Source organism: Armigeres subalbatus, chromosome 3 (genome assembly GCF_024139115.2).
Source record: "Armigeres subalbatus isolate Guangzhou_Male chromosome 3, GZ_Asu_2, whole genome shotgun sequence".
Classification (NCBI taxonomy): domain Eukaryota; kingdom Metazoa; phylum Arthropoda; class Insecta; order Diptera; family Culicidae; genus Armigeres; species Armigeres subalbatus.
Genome location: NC_085141.1, coordinates 311,874,765 through 311,892,141, shown reverse-complemented (window position 1 = coordinate 311,892,141; position 17,377 = coordinate 311,874,765). Strand labels below are relative to the sequence as shown.

The window sequence follows — 17,377 nt, the reverse complement described above, 5'->3', positions numbered from 1 at the left end:
TTTATGCAGGTTATTAATTATTCGATTTATTTTCGTTACTCCTTTGTAGCTTGTCTGTACTGCCTCGTACCTGACTCGGCTTAGAGAAAACCCCGAAGTTAAGCGATCCTTAGGGTTCAAGCTAACGTCTCCAATGGAGACTCTCCATTCTTCTTATTGAAGGAATTTTTTATTTAAGTTTCAAATCCGAACTAAACGCTACCCATTTTCTTCTTATTAAAGTCAAAATTCGACATTCAAATAAAGGATATTCAAATGAAAGACGTTCATTAAATGCGATAAAAATGCGACACAAAAAAGAATGCCGATAACCTGCACCAGATTTGACTAGATTTGACCGGAGTTCAATAAAAAGATATGATATACAGAGGAAGTTATTAAGATCGAGGTGCAAGGTGCTTTCGACCACCTGCATACTTAAATGTTTGAGCTGCATAAGTGAGATCTGATCCAAATCGTTTAGAACTGATTTGAATAATGAATGTATATCCATAAAGTTATATTTAGAAAGAAAAAATATTTTAAAAAAATCCTTTTTATACCTTCACTTTAAGGTGAGAAGTGAGAAGATCTACTTAAGTAGGGGCCTCAACTCGCGTGTTCAGCCTTTCAAATTATTGGTTGTACATTACTAGGAAACAACTAAATCTATTTGGAGCCTTGGAATTGTAATTGGCGAAAAATATTTTCGGGTGGGAAATTGTTTCGGCTTCATAAAGCCATAGTCGAAAATATTGCCAATTAACAACATTTCTAAATAACAGTTATGCGTAGGACAAATAGCAAAAATGCCGAATTTTGGGGTTTTGACTCAAATCAAATATTCCGAAGATTCGCCTTTAAATAGCCATTTTACTTTTATTCGTGTCATTTTTTCTTGAGGATCGATTGAAATAATATTTATCATACGTGCATCGAAGAAAATTTTGTTTGGAATGTGCTAATACGCCAGTATTCGCAATATGAGTCTTGTTCGGGATTTGAGTCAAAACGGTAGCTTTAATCGATTTTACGAATCAAAAGAATCCAATAATCGAAATATTCTTCTGGACTTTAATGATCTTTTCGGGCAGAATCTTTTCATAATTTTCTTTTGGGTTTCCAGGAGAAACATTGCATTATCAAGATCTATCGAGGATTGTCTAGAAGCCTGTAGATTAGGGTAGTTCACATTTCAAAAATGTTCGTTTGTTTTTTTTTTTTTTTTTTTTTATTCTTTATTTAGGTGTTTTTTTAATTCTAGATTAAGTTCAACACCGAAATGTTCGTTTGTGAATTTTGTATAAAAAGCATTTGCAGATTTCTTCAACCCTTCTACCTATGGAAAACCTCTAGACATCCTAGTGCTTTTGAAATGAAAAGGACTTCCTATAGTTTTTACGGGCACTGAATAGTCTTTTCGGAAAATAATGATTTGTGATTTAAGATCTCAGAATACTCTTAGGATCTAAGGTATACGCTCCGACTAAACCGTAAAATCTCCTTTAGTCAGCTACTGATACAACAACAGAACGGATCGCTAACTATTTCACTGATATTTTTGTGATTTTTTTATCCGTAAGCCCCTGAACGGTAAATTCACCAAAAATCTGAGAAATTATTTGTCGAACTGTTCTGCTGCTGAGGTTTCGGTAAAAATTCTCAAAAAGATTTTTTTAATTATGTATATAAGTAAAGGTGCCTAATGATTGAATAATATTTTTGTAAAACTGAATTAAATTTATCAAACAGCATTGTATCTAAAGTAATAACCTCGATTATGAATCATAGGTAGGAAAATTCTCTGACTGTCCCACCCAGAAACATTCATGCTTGTGTCACCCACTCCCGGCGCAACTGAAGTTCTAATAATTATTATATTTGCCATTCCCTAGTAACATTTTGGTTTTATATTGGTTTTAAAACACTCTTGTAGAGTAAATTATGGTATTCAAGAGCGTTACAAAACTTAACGCCGTTTCACGCCGGCGGTGTTGAACTTAATTTGTAAATTAAAGAACAAAAACAAATAAAATTAACGCCGGTTCACGCCGTCGCCGCCGGTAAAAGCCAACGACGCGCCAACAATATATGCCACGCCACCGCTGCCGATCTTGTGACCGGCGCACAAGTCTACCCACAACTTGTATAACTGCTGAATGTTACAAATTAATCATTTTCAATAAAAGAAAAAGTGATTGTCACACTTTGCTGGTTGCTAGAGTTAGGTTGGGCGGCGAAGAACTCAATTATTCTGGCGGGCGTAGATCAAATTGGTAGCAGTGCCATTCGCTCATCGTTGTTTTGAACCGGATAAATGATAGCTACCAAAATACTCGATGGAACTTACTGAAAAGTGGAATTGGACGTTCCCGCGAGTCTGCTGGAGGCAAGCTTACTCTTTTTAGTTATGACCGTGGATGTAGATAGATCGTGTGAACTAAAAGTTTTATTTTTAGAAGTGCAAGTGGAGCAGAATAAACACGTGTTTCTGAGACGAGGCTGGACAGCCCTGATCATCAGTAGCACTAGTTCGTGGTTGTTAATCGACAAGGATCGGACGAGTTTACCGGTCTCGCTCAGTGTGATGTTTATCACCATATATGTAAATATGGTTAAATCATTTGCAGTAGAAAGTTGCAGCAATGGTCATTTAAAACGATGACTTTAATTTGGGAAGTAATGTTAAGTTGCGTAGCATCTTTTTAAGTCATCGAACGTAAATGCTGATTTCGAATTTCAATGTCATGTAATTTTAAAAAGTGACGTAAAATTATGTCCAACGGATCGTTCCTTTTATGTGCATCCAACATCACTTAGATTTACATGATTTTTTCGAAGTGTGTAGCTCACTGTCAAAGAGCTGCACTGGTTATCGTTGCGTATCTCCCTCTGTAGTGTTAACTGGTCGAATACACTTTCCGCTAACTGCCAAAGATGACCAGATCTAGGCATCCTTTCATCAGTCATCTCGGATATCTGAAGCTTTCAGGTAATTCACTGGTCAGGCCAACCGACGCCCCGCCAAGTTCCTTGCCGTGAGGGTTTTAATTTCATTAGAACCACGGAGAAACAGACGTCTCACTTAGAACAAAATGCAATCAAAATCATCATCACGGAATCATTATCGCCCAGTTTCAAATTTACTGTGTTTGGACAAGCAGCAAACAGATGGCGGTAATGCCTAAACGTCAAACACAAGCTAAATCGATGGAAGCGCCATCAGTGGCCGATTGACCACCTACAAAAATTGAATCCACCGTTAAAAGGTGAACGATGGAACATGTGCTGAGTGTTGAGTAAGACATCTGTTTCTCTGTGTTAGAACTATTAGTTCAATAGCAAATTTTCAAAACGACTTATCTGCTTTTGTATACAAAGATTCAAATGTCGATTTGTCGAATCTGAGAGCAGTCCCACGCAAACCAACACCATTAACGTTGGTTTGCGTGGGAATGCTCTCAGATCCGACAAATCGACGTTTGAATCTTTGTTTACAAAAGCAGATAAGTGTTTTTGAAAATTCGGTATTATATTAAGTTATAACATCATTATATCCAATATCCATCCACGTTACACCACTGAGTGCCTATCGTCAATAGTAAAAACGTCGGCGTCCGGTCAATTCCGGTTCGCCTGTGCCAAGGAAATCGTCTCCCGGTAACAGAACCGACAGCTAAACTGCAAAGTGGCCCAGCGTTCCACTGCCAATCCCGTTGCGCGCCCAATCGCCCGCTCGATTCATCAGCCTTCCGGCGCCCCATCGCCGCCGCTAACTGTTTCCTACTCAGTGACTGAGTAAAATTATATTGCTCTCTCTTTCTATCCCACGGAAATTGAGTAAAATTTCCGTGGGAAGAAAAGAGATGGCAATACAATTTTACTTAGTCACTGAGTAGGAAAAAGTTAGCGGCGGCGATGGGGCGCCGGAAGGCTGATGAATCGAGCGGGCGATTGGGCGTGCAACGGGATTGGCAGTGGAACGCTGGACCACTTTGCAGGTTAGCTGTCGATTCTGTTACCGGGAGACGATTTCCTTGGCACAGGCGAACCGGAATTGACCGGACGACGACAGGGTGTTTTTACTATTGACGATAGTCACTCAGTCAGTGGTGTAACGTGGATGGATATAATGATGTTAAGGGTCTGTCTCATTTGGAGAATTAAACTGAAATTAAACTTAAAAGTGACATTTCAATAATTATCAAATAACCCTGCTCGCAGAGCAAGATTACTTTTGACAGATATCGAATCATTTTTGCATCGATGTCTTATTGGAATTGCTGGGTAGCACCAGCCATTCTTATGATTGGGTTATTTGTTAATTTCCGAACTGTCACTTTTAAGTTTAATTCTCCAAATGAGACAGAACCTAAAACTCAATACCAAATTTTCAAAAACACTTATCTGCTTTTGTAAACAAAGATTCAAACGTCGATTTGTCGGATCTGAGAGCATTCCCACGCAAACCAACACTATCAACAGATAGCCGAAGTCTTCGCCTATGTGTTGATGGTGTTGGTTTGCGTGGGACTGCTCTCAGATTCGACAAATCGACATTTGAATCTTTGTATACAAAAGCAGATACCTAAGTTGTTTTGAAAATTTGCTTTTGAGAAACAGAGAAAACACAGAGAAACACACGTCTTACTCAACATTCAACACATGTTCCATCGTTCACCTTTTTAACGGTGGATTCATTTTTTTGTAGGTCACTGATTGCGCTTCCATCGATTTTGCTTGTGTTTGACGTTTAGGCATTACCAAACACGGTAAATTTGAAACTGAACGATAATGATTCCGTGACGATGATTTTGATTGCATTTTGTGTTTGAGGCGTTTGTTTCCCTGTGGTTCTAATGAAATTAAAACCCTCACGGTAAGGAACTTGGCGGGGCGTCGGTTGGCCTGAACAGTGAATTTACCTGAAAGCTTCAGATATCCGAGATGACTAACGAAAGGATTCCTAGATCAGGTCATCTTTGGCAGTTAGGTGAGCGGTGACAACGGTGAGCTAATGGCACTGCTATCAATTTGATCTACGCCCGCCAGAATAATTGAGTTCTTCGCCGCCCAACCTAACTCTAGCAACCAGCAAAGTGTGAAAATCACTTTTTTCTTTTATTGAAATTGATTAATTTGTAACATTCAGCAGTTATACAAGTTGTGGGTAGACTTGTGCGCCGGGCACAACATCGTCGGCGGTGGCGTGGCATACATTGTTGCCCCGGTGGCATCACGGCGGCCCGTCGTTGGTTTTTACCGGCGTGATTTTATTTGTTTTTTAATTTACAAATTAAGTTCAATACCGCCGGCGTGAAACGGCGTTAAATTTAGTAACGCTCTTGAAGACCATAATTTACTCTACAAGAGTGTTTTAAAACCAGTATAAAACCAAAATGTTACTAGGGAATGGCAAATATAATTCTAGAGTGCTTTGAGAATAGGTCGTATGTGCAGAAGAGAGTCTCTCTTTGCTTCTTTTCTCTTTCAATTATTGCAAAACTATACACTCAACCCTCTTTTTACGGCAGTTTTTTATACGTCACTTCTTTTTACGGCACGTGACGTAAAAAGAATTTTATTTTATTTTATTTTATTTTATTTTATTGATGTATAAGGGGGCCGGGGGCCAAGTCACCGATGTGAATTTGAAATTCATATCGTCCATGATACACCAGGGACTAAAGGATAAGGCTTCACAACATCTTTACCCATGGGGGTTTTAAGTTTTGCGGGATATACTGCTAGTATATCACTGCCTTAGGAGTATGGGCAGGTTGGGGATATTTTTATGATGAATATTAAAGCTGTGGAGAGATGTCGGTTATAATATTTGATTATATGTATTAACTTTGATTCCAATTATAAATCACAAAGAGCTTCCCTTGTATTTAGGCGGTTAAACAAATGTGTTTGTTATTATGTCGTGTTGATTTCTGTATTCTTCCAGTTAGAGTTGTCTGATGTTACAAATTTTAGTTGTCCAGCAAGGTAACCCTTACAAATCCTTACTCCTAAATGATCAGTCTATTCGTCATTATAGTCTGCTGTTAAGGCCTGATCTAAACAGTTCTTATAAAAAGTCTCTTTCAATATTGTTCGGAGTATTCAGTGTGAGTGGTATTGTTTCGAAGTAGTTTTCTCATCAATAGCGTTTAAGTAATGTCCCCATCAAACAAAAGAAGCTTTAAAAGTTTGTTCAAAATCTTAATATTCAATCGCGAGTCAGTGTTAATACAATTATGTTGATGTGTATATGGTATAGGAATTGCGATACATCTCGTTAAATTTGAATTGCTGGCTATATTTTAAATAAACACCTTTCATGAAAACGTATTTTGAAACTAAAATATCGTATTACAATTTGATGAATATCAATAATCGTCCAAAGTTTGGGAAATTATCTAGTGCAGAGGTTCCCAAACTTGTTGGATATGCGACCCACCTAGCAGAATCCCAAATTGCTTGCGACCCACCAGTTACAAATGCATTGATTTTTATGAATTGGATAAAAATGAGTTGGCGTTAGATAGAACAAATCATAATAAATTGATCCCATCATTGTAATTTTTTTTTAATTGGATGTGGAATTTTATTGGATTTGGATGGAATTTGGATTGGTTTTGGGTTGGTTTTGAATTTAATTTAGATTGTATTTCAATTGGATTTGGAAATTAATTAGATTTAGATTGTATTAGAATTAGATTTGAATATGATTTTGATTGTATTTAGATTGGAATTGGATCAAATTAATATTGGATTTAGATCGGAATCAAATTATATTTGGATTGGATTTGAATTAGATTTTGATTGGCTTTAGATTGGATTTGGATTTGAATTAGATTTGGATTCGATTCGAAATTAAATTGGATTTCAATTTGTTATGGATTGGATTTGAAGTAGATTTGGATTGTATTTGGATTGGATTTCAATGCGATTTGAATTGGGTTTGAGTTTGATATGGATTGGACTTGAATTAAATTTGGATTTGGATATGAATTAAACTTGAATTGGATATGGTTTGGATTGGGATGGGATTTGGATTTGATTTAGATTAGTTCTGGATTGGGTTTTTGATTAGATGTGGATTGTATTGAACTTCATTCTATTTGCCATTTGCACAATGAAAGAAGGCCATTGACCTCGTCAAGTTTGATGTTCTCTAATCATCGAATTATTACTTAGATCGCTATCTAAAAGCTGGTATAGACTTGTGGGACAAAATAGTGTCAAAGGTATAAATCAAGATTTGTCTTTCACGACCCACCATTGATCTGCCTACGACCCCCCTGGGGGTCGCGACCCACAGTTTGGGAACCCATGATCTAGTGAAAGCAGTCGAAACTGAATCGAAAAGCCAAAATGGGCCACAGTTCAGAACCGTTCACCAAACAATCTTCAAAAATTTGAGCCTGCTATTTTAACAACTACATATTTTGAAGAACCATGTTCCAAGAAAACGCCTGATACTATCTTTGTGGACTTATGACGGCCTTGCATAGCATCATCATTGTCTCGGAACTAGATTCAGTAAAAATTTCAAACCATTTCGTGAGCTTCCATTTGATGATGGGCTTAAAAAGACGAACTGACAACACTAACACCAATCGATGAACCGCTGAAGAGGGTATCGGTCCCCTATGATCGACACATCACCCACCAGCTACGCCATCGACTGAGGAAATTCGGCATCGATTTAGTATTCTCCAGCAGAAGCAATCAACTGAAGACACTGTTGGGCTCCACAAAGGATAGAGTAGAAATGTTAAATAAGGCCGGGGTGTATCAAATTAATTGTTCACAGTGTGATAAAGTATATGTAGGTCAAACAAAAAGATCGTTAGATGTAAGGTTCAAGGAACATATTGCAGAAGTAAGTAAGGCTAAGAGAGAAACTGATAAGGGATTAAATTATGAGTTTAGGTCTAAGGTAGCTGAACATGTATATCAGGAAAATCATTCAATTACGACATCAAACATTAAAATTTTAAGAAATGACTCTTCTCCGTGGAAACTTGATGTTGCTGAGAGCTTGGAAATCTACCGACAGGTACAAACGCGGTTGTTGAATAAAGATCAAGGAAATGGTAGCTCCTGGCTCTTCAAGTTTATACCTAAGCATTAAGCGCATCAAGCGAGTAGAAATAAGCACCGTAGTAAGATAAGCACCTAGATAAATTATTACACCTACGCATAGTATAAATAGTGTAAGCTGCGATCATTTTCTTCAAGTCGAGTCAAGTACGAGACACTGAAGACGGCCTTACTGTTGAGGTCGAAATACGTATCTGTCAAGATACAATTAAGTGGTGGAATTCAATGGGATTGTATAAACTCGTCTTATGACAGGTGAAAACATTCCACTAAAAAGCTCAAAATAATTTTCTTATTAAAAAGACATTGATTGATCCTCCTCACGACCTTAGGTGGTCAAACTATTAGTCATGCAGATAAAAGGATAGTGGATGAAAGCATCATATGGTCTATTCTCATGCACATAGATGGCTAAGGTCTCAGTTAAACGTGACTCTATCTCTTGTTTTACCGTCTAGCGCTGATCATGAGTTCATTCCCTATCGGTCATTTACTGTGTTATAAGGTAGTCAACTATTTTTATTTGTCTTTCAGAATACACTTAGTCACGTCTCCTATGTCCTTCAATCTTTCTTTACATTGGAGTATGTATTATTTTTTCCTAACCCGAAAAAATGAAGAGCGAAACAGGTTTGTTTATAAGTTGATCCATGCAGTGAAAGTAAGAGTAAAATAACAAAGATTACTGAGAAGAAATAACGGATACAATCTTCATATATAATGCAAAATTAGTAAATCTACAGTATCTACTTTCACTACTTACTGTATACTGAACTATTAACTACAATTGGTGCAATGGATGATCGTTTGCTTCCCAGTCTTTTGTGTTAGTATTTTGTTAGTTAAGACTGGTACTAGACCCTGCCGGAACCTCCGCAGCATATACTCAAGAAAATGTTGTTAGATCATGCGACACCTTCTCTAAGTATTTGCAAGGAGGTATGATATATCAAGTGTTTAATTATTTTCTATATATTGGCAAAAAATACTCGACGCGTTTCTGTTAAATTGAAATGTTACCGGGTTTAAAGTACGTACTTCAGTACTGCTTAATAGTGTAAGCATACTCGGATGCAATTAAATTCATCTCGTTTTCGTCTAAAGGTAATGTGTTGAGTACTAATAATACTAGCAATGTGTACTATAAAAGAACAAATTATTTCACAATTTTAACAATATGCAGACACTTGACTTATCAACGTTGACCCCATCATCCATGGACAGGGACGGCACGTGACGTAAAAAGAATTCGAACCATTATTGACATCCAGAAGTAAGCCTAGAAGAAGGTACTCTTAGAAACCCAAAGAACAAAGTAGATGCTTTGTATATTCATCATTTGCCTTCAACAATTGTTCCATTCTAGGTAATCCAAGAATTTCCTGGAGTCTACACGCGTAACCAAGGACCTAAGGTCTACAAGCGTAGCGAAATAGCTGTTATCTATTGTAAAAAATGGTTTATGTCCTATTTGATATTTTAAACCAAATTCCGTTCTAGGTCATACAAGAATTCCCTGGAATATAGGTCTTGAGGTCTACCCGCGTAACCGATGGGCTGTTATCTCTTTTTTTTTAATGGTTCATGCTCCATATGATCTATTAAACCAAACTCAATATGCAGCCGTTCCTTTCCTGGTCATCCAAGAATTCCCTAGACTCCTCAGCCGCGTATTAATCCCAAATATGTCCTCCGAGTATTTGTCTTTCACTTGCGTCTCAAATGTAGGCATATGAGTTGTTCTAAGATCTCCAAATTGTCTTGGAGTTTGAATCAAATGGTCTACCGAATCATCCAAGGCTTCCATGATGTTTCCAATCACGCTAACCACCCATTTGTGTCCTCCAAGTATTTATCTTTTGCTCGCGTCTGGGAAGAAAAGAGATGGCAATACAATTTCACTCAGTCACTGAGTAGTTAAAAATTAGAGTGCATCCCCCGACGTTTCGGCATCCCGCCCGGCTGGCATTCTATCGCTCGTCCGGCATTTCTGCTTGCCGACGCTTCATCGCTCCGTCGCATTTCATCACTTTGCTGCCAGTCGCCAGCCCGGCCGGCCATCCGTCGCCCTGCCGCCACTCCAAAATTTCCTCGCCCTGTTCAAAATCGTGAGTAATTAAAGCGTTTATTAAGCTAATTTCCCGATCTACAGTTACTAGCATGGTCCGAAAACCTCCCCATAACCTCCACCTGGGATTCAAGGACCAAAAGAGGCCTTGCATTCCCACCCTATAGGCTGCTGTTGCCTATAGACCAGCAACAGGGGGTGTAGGACTGAGCTTCTTCCAGGTTCAGTCGAGTAGTTCCTCGAGAGCAAAAGGCCGTACCAGAAACGGTATCAAACTCCAGTATGCCCCTACTAAGGTAAATCTTTCACTTTTTGGGCAGTTGCACAAATCGGGTTTTTAAACATAGTACCTACACTAGAGTCGGATTTAAGCGGTTTTCTAGAGTTTCATACCATTAAAAAAAACCGCGTTTAAAATTACTTTTTCGAAAAATCCGTTTAAAAACGCCGGTATTCCAAAATCCGTGCGAAGAAACCGCGTATATGTATAATGAAATCCGCGTAAAAAACGACCCGCATAAAAAACGCGTAAAAATCGAGCCCAGTGTAATTAATTTCCAATCCGGTTGGTCAAAAACCTGGGATAACCTTTGATTGAACAAGAATCAGTTTCCCCTGTAATTTCCCATTTTTTTTCGACCGCCTGTCATTCGAAATTCCGGATGTCAGTAGACATAATTGACAGAGTTGAGAACAGCGAGAAAAGGCACTGATCAATTGTGATGGCATGGAAAACGACAGGAATAGAAAATGACTGACTAGATTTTCTTTTCAGCATTCAAGAATGAGACGAAATTTATCAGCACTGTTTGATGGACTTCTTAGCACTTGTTCTAAAAAGATGATATTTTGTAACTCTTCATACATTACAACTGGTATCCTTAATATGCATATCTAAGGTGACCAGACGTCCCGCGTTTCGCGAGACAGTCCCGCAGTTTCGCCATTTGTCCCGCGCTGAAAAGAGTCCCGCGAAATGTCCTGCGTTTCACTCATTTCAAGATAATGTCCCGCGAAATAAAGAAATATTAAAAAAATAGCAGTAATTTAATAAACGTTCTTCAAGAACTTATAATATTTTGAAAATTTATTATATTGATTAATAATTTTCGATTTTCGTCACATACAAAGCATCGCCCTGGAGGCTTGGTGAGTGGTCTTTCACCCAACGCCATGGCCACACTCGCATGTGGTTTAAACCTCTTTTCTGTGTCCAAATTATATTTCTTACATCTTAAATAAAATTATCATCAGTAACAAACAGAGTAAGGAGGGGCTAAACAATTTTGTTAAGCTCTTAATTTTATTTAAGATGTAAGAAATATAATTTGGACGCAGAAAAGAGGTTTCTCCAAGGGTTTCTCATATTGTCATCAACGTCATTTGTATCTTCCGCCTCCCACAAAATTATAACTGTGGTAGTGCAACGCAGAGTGGCAGCACGAGCACTCACTTAAAACACGTGTTTGTTGGTTTCCAATTTTATTTCGTCCTAAACTCTAGCAAGGAATTTTGACAAGCCTACTTTGGTGTATTCTAGGGATCCTAGTCAAATCCTCATGTACACGAGAACGAGGATGTTTAATTGGATACCTACTAAAAGAGCTATAATAAGTGAAATGGAAGGTTTGAACATGGAATATTTTACTCAATCTGCAAGAAAAACAATGCTTTTAAAAGTGAAGAACTGAAATCATTTCAAAATTCACAGAAATAATAAATTTTCGAGATTTTTCGGCTATACAGTCTGATTAATTAGTTTTTTTTTTAAATTTTGTCCAACGTTTCGGCATCGGGTTCGATGTCTTCTTCAGGGAAAAAAATGTTCTCGAAAATCCACACTATAGTAGAAGCTGAGATGAGATAAGACATCTCACTGTCCCTTTTTGAAATCATTTGCCTATCAGTAAAAGCCAGTTTTGATTGGGAGATTTGACAGACGCCGGCAAGTGCAGCGTTGCTTTATTTTGCTGGTGGGTGCTTTGTTATTACTTTCGCGGTGTTGCTAGTAGTCGGGGATTTTCCAACATCAGTTTCTAAAGAACAAGTAAACGAATAAACGTTTCTTCCATTCATTTTTTTAACATAAAAGAGAATGAATAATAAAAATGTTGTAATTAGAATCAGAATTAGAATCAGTGCAATCATGAAGTACAAATGAACAGCTCAGCATTCGGTAATTATTATTTGTAGTTTATTCGTCTGCTGCCGTTGCGTGGATAATTTGTGTGAGGGCATTCAGCTCCGAGATGTCTTATCTCATCTCAGAGTAGAAGTCAATAACTAGAAATAATAATTTAAAAAATAACAATGCTCTTTTGGCTCAGATTCTGGCAGTTCTCAATGCTCGATTGGCCCAAGATCTCTGAATGTAGGATCCCTAGCCCAACAATTTCAACTCACATCATGTTCGTATGTTGTTATTATTTCAGTAAAAACTTCACTTGTAATCTGAGCTAGTTCGACGAAAAATTTAGTTTTGGAAAAATTTATGATAAATCGTCTGTCAGTTTGCGGGAAATAATAATAAACTGAGTAAGATGTAGGCGTTTTAAGCAAATTTGAGCGCTCTGCCTAATTGCATAAAACGAATGATACGATCACTTTGAATGTTAGAAATGAATCATGTAACCAATACAAATAAGTTTAACCATCAGGAACTCGCACCGTTGTAAAAAGTTGAACAGATTCATTCACAACAGAGGTGGGTTGTGTGATTGATCCAGGGGCAAGTGAGTCCCAGAGGGGTTTATCAAATTTTAAAGTTTGGACTCAATCACATTTTTGAATAAAAACAAGGATTTAAAAAATTTTGTCCCCCGCTGGCACAAAATATTCTGGTCACATTATGCATATCTAGGAACTTTTTTTCAAATGGTAATGCGGTGAGTGATTATATAGCGTTTTTGAAGTAGAAGCGATAATGCTAATGGCACTGTGTAGTTGTATAACTGTTCTGTTCAACATCCATTTTACACTCTTAGTTACGGTTAACTGCTTTAACTTTGACTATAACAAACCAGATGTTCGTTTTGAATACAACAGCGACATTATGATTTTATATGCGCAAAAAAATCATTGAACATTCCATTTTTTTATGGAATGTCGTCTTTGCCAAAATATACTACATTCTAAAACCATTCGATTTCAGCAACAAAACCATTCAATTTTGGGAACACTATTTTTATTTTTTTTATTTTTGAAATCGTTTATAAATCGCGTAATTCTTTAATCCGCGTAAAAAAACTGGTATGATCCCAAAACCGGCGTAAAAAAAATCTAAGAAAAACGCTGAGATTCCAAAATCTTCGGAAAAAAGTGTCACAATAAGTGAAGAAATGTGAAGTAGGGGAACTACTCCTTGAATTCATACGATGTACCCAAATCAATACCATTCGAAAACAAAGAATTGGTGCGCAAATTGTTTTATTTCTCATTTTTGTGATAACAACAAAACACGGCACAAATGGAGCCTAAATTGCCTATTTTGCGAATGTTATTGATAATGTAACAGATACCCTAGAAAGCAAAAACCATACGATTTTAGGAAAATTTGATTTTGACAACATATTTAAACATTCCGAACGTGATAAGAAAATTATTTTGAGCTTTTTAGTGGAATGTTTTCACCTGTCATAAGACGAGTTTATACACCCAAAACAATTCTGGGTGACATTCTTTGTTTTAAGCATTTTGTATCAAATCTCGCATTCAAACCGTTCAGAGAATGTCATACTTGTTAATACAGCTCATTGCATTAAGTCGGTTCATTTGGTTTCAATCAATACATCCAAACGAATCTCGTTGGCTCCTCTTAGAACAAGTATATGAGTCGTGTACAGCAATATAACTTTAACCCACACAATCTTCCTGATTCCATTTAGCTTGATAACGGAAAAGGACACAAATATACATGGTGCATATTCCACTCGTATCACTCATTGCTATCCCTGTTACAGTGTTACCCTTCCACTTGTCACATCCGCATAGCATGAAACGTGGATTATAATTGCCTTTGGTCGCGTCGTTTCTCATCTGGTTATTCGGTCCAGATGGTTAGCGCGCCAGTCTAGATGTGGTAAGGGTGGAGGGTCCCGGTTCAGTTCCCGTCTTTGATTGAATTTTTTTGTATGGTTGCTGAGGTTTTCGAAGTATACAGCATTTCACTCCTCAATGGGGAGTGTAAAATTAGATTCAATGTAGACACTAACACATAACCAGTTCTTATTTTCTCGTGACCGGAGACCTAATGCAACGGCCTGCCGTTTACTTAATACAATCTGTGCATATGTCGCAAATTATGGCAAACTGTACACGAAACTAATGCGAGATTGCAATAAAATGTTGCAATCTCTGGTTGGGTGTACAATCCCATTGAATTCCACCACTTAATTGTATCTTGACAGATACGTATTTCGACCTCAACAGTAAGGCCGTCTTCAGTGTCTCGTACTTGACTCGACTTATAAGTCGAGTCAAGTACGAGACACTGAAGACGGCCTTACTGTTGAGGTCGAAATACGTATCTGTCAAGATACAATTAAGTGGTGGAATTCAATGGGATTGTATAAACTCGTCTTATGACAGGTGATTCCGAACGTGTTGCCAACATGGAATGGAGTCAAACAAACATTAAAGATATATTAGTCATTTTGACTGTACCAAGAAGTAATACATTTGGAAGCAATATTGCAAAATAATCTATTGTCAGAAATTGTTAGAACTAGGTAGTTTTAAGAATTGAAATTCACGAAAAAAAAGTTATGATAAGCAACAAAACACATGCGGATGCGGAATACAGCCTTATATTCATATTTTTTACCTGGAACTTAACGACGTCACTTTCAATGGCGCAATTGCCTACAGCAGATCACTATTTATCGCGCTTCACTAGTTTTCGCCACAAACGCTACTCATTCGTCTTCTGTATTACTGTTAAGTTTCGAAAATTTGCACCTGAAAGGAATTTGACGTTCACCCGACGACACTTCTTCCACTACTGTTCGCTCATTCACTTATCCAACAAGCCCGGTTTCTGACCTGCTGAGCGCTCAGTACACTGTGCTTCTTCGTCACCCGATCAGCATGTGCCGCCTATTTGGCCCGCGTGAAAATTTTCCAACTCAGAGGATATTTTCCTGCTTTCCGCTTTGTGTCCCCGTAAGTAGCCGCACTAATCACCACTCACAAAACGATCGACCGACGACTTTGTCGAAGGCTGGGGCTTATTCTGTTGCTCGTTTTCTCGTCTGTCCGACGCGGTGCTCTATCGCCGCCGTCACCTCGCCAACTCAACTCAACACAGCAGGAACTGAATTGAACTGAAGCTTGAAACCGGCGAACCGAACCGTTTTAAGGCTACCCGGTTATGCGCGAATGCGCCGATCCTCTACCTATGCAGACGGCGCGCGCGTTACCGGCGTCCGGCCCGCGACGCTCGTCGCCGATACACAGGGACATCTGAATGTGCGAACATTGCTACGATCTATAGCAATATGCAGGCGTCGCCGCCGCGACGAATCTTATCAATCGTGATTTTACACTTCTTACATCTTGAGCGGTTGAGAAATCGAAACAAACCCACATCATCGATTTGGTTTTACCATTCGAGCTAAATAATCGACAGGATCCTTTGCCCCATAGGTGATTCAATTCCAATTTGTTTTGATGATTTGCTATAGCAAATAGCCACCGAGACGCCCATCAGGCCATCATCGTCAGGACAATCATGTTTTGCGTCTTTGCGGTTCACATCCGCGCAACTGGAATCGTTGATGAGGTCGTCGTCATGATGTATGGGCACCGGAGTTATATCGGTCGATAGATTAGGCGCTGTGGGCTCGTTGTTGTACGTTTTATCACTTTGACCGAGAGTCTATGATTTGTTGAACTTCGGTCCGTTCAATGGATTGATTTGCCATCGACGACACGTTTTATTAGCGCTGTTATTGTTGTGGTTTCCATTACGCAAGTATCTGCACTTGACTACAAGAAGCTTATGGTTTGATGGATGGGAAAGGTGTTCGTTACGGTTGTTGTTTTGCTAGTGATTTGTTGTTTATTCTATGTTTTAAATAGCAGATGATCATTCTACATATCGTATGCATGATGTTGTATAGAAGAGATTATTATTAAGAGATTATAAGATTAGACTCGATATTGATATGAACATTATTTTGAGCTTTTCGTGGAATGTCTTCATTTATAATAAGGCGTGCGCGTGCATAATGGTGTGTGGACTTATCATTTTCGCCTAACTGTGTTTTCCCGGTCCAGTCCAGCCCAGGACTTTGTACAATTCCATTTAGTTCCACCACTTGCAAATCTCGCACTTAACTCGCATAAAGCCCCAGGGGTCGATCGCAAATCAGCCGAGATGCTCAAAGCTGACTCAATGACATCCGCTCAACTACTGCATCGTTTATTTCGTAATATCTGGGACACCGCAACTTTCCCGGTCGACTCGATGCGAGGTATCTTAGTGAAGGAGCTCAAACAGGGTGACCTGACTGTATGCAATAACTGGCGAGGCATTATGTTGCTGTGTACCGTTCTCAAAGTTCTATGCAAAGTTATCCTAGCCCGGATTCAGGTGAAGATCGATGCGTCTCACCGGGGCAGCAGGCTGAAGTTCGTGATGGAAGATCCTTTGTAAACTATATTGTCACGCTCCGTATCATTCTTGAATTCCAAGGGGCAGGTTATCGAATTCCAAGAGTCCCTTTACTTGGTATTCATTGACTACGAAAAAGCTTTCGACCGACTCAATCACGATAATTTGTGGGGCGCCCAGAGACGCAAGGGGGTTTCTAAGAAAATCATCGGTCTCATCAAGGCACAGTACGAGGCCTTCTCGTGTAGAATGCTCCACAATGGGGTCTTGTCTGACCCTAATCGGGTCGTAGCTGGTGTAGCTAGTGTGAGGCAAGGATGTATTCTATCACCGTTACTGTTCCTCATCGTAATCGACGAGATTCTGGTAGGTGTGATTGACCGTGAACCAAACCGCAGGCTGTTATGGCAGCCTATAACCATGGAGCACCAAAACGACTTCGAATTGACTGATGACGTTGCACTCCGCGCTCAACGGCGCTCTGATATGCAGAGTAAGCTCAACGACCTTGCCGAGCGCTCCTCTTCGGCAGGTTTAGTCATCAACGTCAACAAGACCAAATCGTTGGATGTAAACACGGTGACCCCTTCATATTTCACAGTAGCCGGGCAATCAATGGA

At 38.8% G+C, this 17,377-nt stretch overlaps 1 protein-coding gene across 1 annotated transcript in view; it reads right to left on the bottom strand.

Annotated features, from left to right (window-relative positions):
• Positions 1–15,455, bottom strand: part of LOC134225280 (putative mitochondrial transporter UCP3) — a 37,181-nt gene extending 21,726 nt beyond the window's left edge. The window contains exon 1 of the mRNA XM_062705223.1: positions 14,967–15,455. The gene's annotated coding sequence lies outside the window, so the exon portion shown is untranslated. The remainder of the gene's footprint in view (positions 1–14,966) is intronic.
• Between the last annotated feature and the right edge of the window lie 1,922 nt (positions 15,456–17,377).